This window comes from Sander lucioperca, chromosome 5 (genome assembly GCF_008315115.2).
Source record: "Sander lucioperca isolate FBNREF2018 chromosome 5, SLUC_FBN_1.2, whole genome shotgun sequence".
Taxonomy (NCBI): domain Eukaryota; kingdom Metazoa; phylum Chordata; class Actinopteri; order Perciformes; family Percidae; genus Sander; species Sander lucioperca.
The window spans coordinates 29,019,753-29,025,158 of record NC_050177.1 but is presented as its reverse complement, the minus strand read 5'-3'; the positions used below and the strand labels follow the sequence as shown (position 1 = coordinate 29,025,158).

Here is a 5,406-nt window from a genome sequence, read left to right as displayed (position 1 = left end):
TGCTATTTCCTTGCTGGAGCGTGACATGATTTGTGTCATGTGCAGGTGCGATGGAGCGCGTACAAACCAATAGGGTGTCGGAATGGTATATGTTTATACTTCTCATCCAACCACAATCAAATTCACTCTCTCCAGATGGCGCGATTTATCTGGATAGGTTTTTGTTTTTTTTGTGTGTTTTTTTGAACGATGACAAGCCAGAATGAAAACAAGCCAAACTGAAATAGGAGTTACGAGGCTATTTTTAAAATGTAAGGAGTAGAAAGTACAGATAATTGCGTGAAAATGTAAGGAGCAGAAGTAAAAAGTCTGCTGTAAAATAGTTACTCCAGTAAAGTATAGATACCCAAACTTTCTACTTAAGTAAGGTAACAAAGTACTTTTTTACTTGAGACCTCTGCCTCCAGGAGAGCTTCAATGCCATTCAGCACTCCTTCCGAAACCTCAAACTACTGCTACACTCTGGCAAAACCAAGTTCATGCTTTTCAATAGATCGCTGCCCATCCAATTAGCATCACCACGCTCGATGGGTTGGAATAAGAAAATGTGGCGGTGTACAAATACGTGTCTGGTTAAACATTTGCTCTCCTTCCAGCAACACATAACCCACCTTCAATCTAAAGTTAAGTAGAGGTTTAGTCTAGGTTTCCTATTCTGCAACAGGGCCTCCTTCACTCACGCTGCCAAACTCGCTTTATTAAAAATGACAATTTTACCAATTCTCGACTTCAGTGATATCGTTTACAGAACTGCCTCAAACTCTCTCTGGATAAACTGGATATCGTCTACCACAGTGCCATACGTTTTGTGACCAGAGCCCCCTATAACACCCACCATTGCAAGCTCTATGCATTAGTCGGCTGGCCCTCGTTACACACTCGATGCCTAACTCACTGGTACCAACTCATTTACAAATCCTTGCTGGGCAAAGCCCCGCTGTACCTACACTCCTGGTTACTATAGCTTCTCCCGCCCGCAACCTGCGCTCAAGCAGTTACATCTCCTTGGTCACCCCTAAAGCCCACACCTCCTTTGGCCGCCACTCCTTCCAGTTCTCAGCTGCAAATGACTGGAATGCATTTCAAAAAACCCTGAAACTTAAAACCCTTATCCCACTAACTGCCTTCAAAGTACGTCTGTCTGAGCTCCTGTCAGATCACTGTACGTGCTAACCGTTCTCCATCATTCATGCTTAAAGGTCACTGTACCGTGTACGGTACAGTTCCGCTCGAAAGTGACGCTGCATAAACTTCATTGTAGCTTTAAAGCATTAAATCTTCAAAATATACGGTCATGCAGCACATTGATTGAAAGCTTAAACTCTCAGGATTCAATTAAGCCCACACACAAAGCATAAGATGATTTATAGCAGTCATAAAACTGTAATCTAGTTGTTAGTTCACTGAAAAGGACAGCGCCGATTCAAGTGTGCTTACATACCTTCACATTCTTCCCTTTATCCACTTCGGCGAAATTGTCCAAAACAAATTGTTTTCATAAATCCCCAAGAGTCCAAGGAAATGGAATATCCAAGCCATTATATCTAAAACGAGCTGTTCGCCTCACAATCTTGACGTTTCTGACCGAATTACGACATAAAAACGGTAAACAATAGTTCACTTCCGGACATTTTTTCAACTCTCACTTCTCACGCGAGACTTCTAACGCTACACTTTGGGTGTCACGTTTGTTGTGTAAAGTCTGACGACATATATATATATATATATATATATATATATATATATATATATATAATATATATGATAACACACCTGGTAGCCAGCTCGTGGGTGGTTTACAATACACAGTTCTACAGTTATTTAGTTTGTTCATGACCAGTCATTGTGAACAATTCCAACAAGTTTGGAGAAACTGAACACCCAGACACCTTTCAGAGGATCACCATGCCAGACATGATGTCATACTATACATACTATACGCCTTTTCTTTTCTATCGAGTGTGATGTCAGGGCGCAGGTTCAAAGCCATCTCGCGCACCATCCACCTCAGTGACCCTGCCGACGACGTTGCCAACAACCTAAAAAGGGGCACCGCTGGGTACGACAGGCTTTGTAAAATTAAGCCAATGTACCATGAGGTTAGCCAGGTGTGCATGGCGAATTACCACCCCTGCCAGTGTGTTTCCATTGATGAGAGGATGGTCGCATCCAAAGCCCTGTGAAGTGGGGTTATAAGCTGTTTGTGCTGGCGGATTCCACCAATGGTTACACCTGGGACTTCTTCGTGTACGAAGGCAAAGGATCACAAATTGTCAAGGGGCTCAGTTATGACTCCGTAATGCAGCTTGTGAATACACAGGTGCTTGGTACCGGCTACAAGTTATTTGTGGTTAACTTTTACACAAGCCCAGATCTCTTTCGCGACCTGCTGGCAAAGAAGATCTGGGCCTGCGGTACCATTCGCCAACAGCGTATTGGGTTCCCCAAGGACAGGCCAGGCGGGCTTGAGAGGAAGGCTCCCCGGGGCACCATTCGCTGGATCCTTGAGGGGCCCGTGGTGTTTGTTCAGTGGAGGGACACCAGGGATGTGCTGATGTGTTCCACAATCCACGCAGCACATGGAGAGGATACGGTCCAGAGAAGGATCAAGGGGGCAGATGGGCAGTGGTCTGTACAGGATGTCTCCATCCCACCAGCCATCAAGGATTACAACAGGTATGTACAGTGTTTTCATAATTTCAACTCTTTGAATTGAATTTTGATATCATGTCAATGCATCAATATCAGTGTAATATAATGGCTATGTTCCTTTTCCTATATTTGTTTCTCTACTCAGGAACATGGGTGGTGTGGACCTGTCTGATGCCCTGATTGGCTACTACACCATACAGCACAAGACCAAGAAGTGGTACCGGTCTTTCCTGTTCCACTTCATCGACATCGCCATCGTCAACACTTTCATCCTTTACAAGGAGATGGCCATTGCAAGGCAGGAGAAGGTGATGTCGCACAAGGCATTTCGCGAGACCCTGGTGATGGAGCTGAAAGCGGTTGGGTCTACCACCACAGCCCCTCCACAGCCACCCCCTCCTGCTCCCCCAGGTGCCTTACACAAACCTGTGAATTTTACACAGGATGGCACCGTAGGTCGGAGGAGGTGTGTCCACTGCCACCAGAGGACCACAGTGAAATGCTCCTCCTGTGATGTGTGCCTGTGTTTTACAATAACCAGGGACTGTTACGACACATGGCACACCCTGAACAATTTCTAACTTCAAAACAGAAGTTTGTGTGACACTGTACCCTGTACCGGAGTTAGCTCTATAGCTAATTTGCATCCGTGGTCCACTATGTAAATATTTTTTTATCATTCATGTGTGTTCTTGTATTTTGCACTTAAGTTTTGTAATTTTCTAATATTTTTACATCTATAATACACTTGATTATGACTCAGGCTCTTCGTTCATGTAAATAGTTTTTGTTTCATTCATGTGTGTGTTTTTGTATTCTGCACAGTTTAGTTTTTCAATTTTCTAATATTTCTATATAAAAAACCTTGCCAGTGCACTTTGTTTGCCCTTTTTTATCAAAATCTCTCAGGCGGAATGGAAGAAAATATGGGTTTTGTGTGGTTATGCTTATGTAATGTTGTGCCTAAATGACTGACATCAACTCCAAATACACAGCGAAATACCTCAGAGTGTAAGCTTTCATTAGATACCAAGATTATGTTGCTAGGCAAAGGGGTTCAAAAGTTATAACCCTTTTAAACTCAGCATGCAGGCTTGGTAACCAAAGGTCCTTTTGGAGACTCCAAATGGCACAAAACAAAAACGCATAGACATATCTGTAGAAAAACAGTCATATAAATCCATTTTTGAGTCTTTTGACTTCACACCTTTTTCTGTAGTAAGCTAAGACATGTGGCTATGACATTGTGTTGTCTGTATCTCACTAGATGTGTTTACAGCAGTGTATTTTAGTCAGTTTACAGATGAATTACTTGAACGGAAATAGAAACCCTCCATTCTAGCCTCTGTAACTCTGTGTCAGTAAGGCCTAGTATCACCTTGACACTTGTAACAAAAACTCGAGAGTGTTTTCTTTCCAGTGATACCAGGCACATCCCTGAGTGTCAAAGTATATGGGAGCTGTGCCACTTTTAATTTGGGTATGTCGTTTAGACCAAAAAGCTCAAAATTCAGCCGACACTTAAGAGGTTAATGCAACCCACCCCTATTGCATTATTGCATTACTGCAATCCATTACCTCAGTCACGCCCCATTGCATATTTGCACACATGCACATCTACACCTGCATTGCTATCATATTCTGTTTACGCCCTTTTGCACTGTTCATCTGCCCAGGTATTGCTCAACTGTCATTCCTCCAGCCTTTGTTGTCACACAATTTTTGTACACCACAATCTGCATATATCTGTATACTGACTCTTTACTACATCTCAGCATTTACACACATATATATATATATATATATATTTGCATTATAACTGATCAACATCACTAACGAGATCATAATTTGCACTAACTGTTTTTGTTTTGTTTTGTTGGCTCTTCACTACATCTCAGCATTTATATAGACTGTCTATTCATGTATATTGTGTTATGACCATATCACTTTTGCATATCCTTAATCTTACTTACACCTCCCTTTGCACCAGTTTTGTAATGCCTACTTAATTTACACTTTATGTAGCCTTTTGTATTCTGTATTCCTGTATTGTATTGAATGTGAAACTGTATGTTGTCTTGCACGCTTATGCGTTTCTTGCCCAGGTCGCCGTTGCAAATGAGAACCTGTTCTCAACGGCCTACCTTGTTAAATAAATAAATAAATAAAAAAAAATATGAATCACTTCTCATCCCTATCAGCTCTCCACCCCCACTCAGCCACCACCATGTGAAACTCCCTGATCATCAAGCAGAACACCGCTGTGCAGGGAGCAGTCACATCACGTCTGTTTGAGGATCACGGAGACGCGATGTGGATTACTTTGTCTTTAGTCACACTTGCATGGTTTTCTACGGCCCAAGCTGTCTGTAAGTTTTTCACGTTTGTTGTGTATTTTATGGCTGTGTGCTCATGAAGTGAGTACCATTTGAACTGTGAATATAATATTAAGGTCGTAGATTTTCACATCGAGAGAAAAAAAAATCAATGGTCCCCTGATATACAGCGTTAGGGACTCTTACCCAACCAGTTGTGCGACACTAAAAGTCACAGTTTCCCTGAGTACATGTCACTTATCTTATTGCATTGGTAGACCTAGATCCATATATTGTACTATCTTTGACTCTTTCTCTCTCTTTCTCTGTCCCCCTGACAGGCTACTGTGAAAATGTCATCCCTGACTGTCTAGCGGGTGATGTCCCCTGGACCAGGTAACTCATACTCATACATATAAAGCTGATACTGTAGATCTTA

General features: G+C 42.2%; 1 pseudogene; it reads left to right on the top strand.

The window, feature by feature from the left end:
- LOC116034430 overlaps nucleotides 1-3,233 on the top strand; it is a 17,773-nt pseudogene extending 14,540 nt beyond the window's left edge.
- The last annotated feature ends 2,173 nt before the right edge of the window (nucleotides 3,234-5,406 follow it).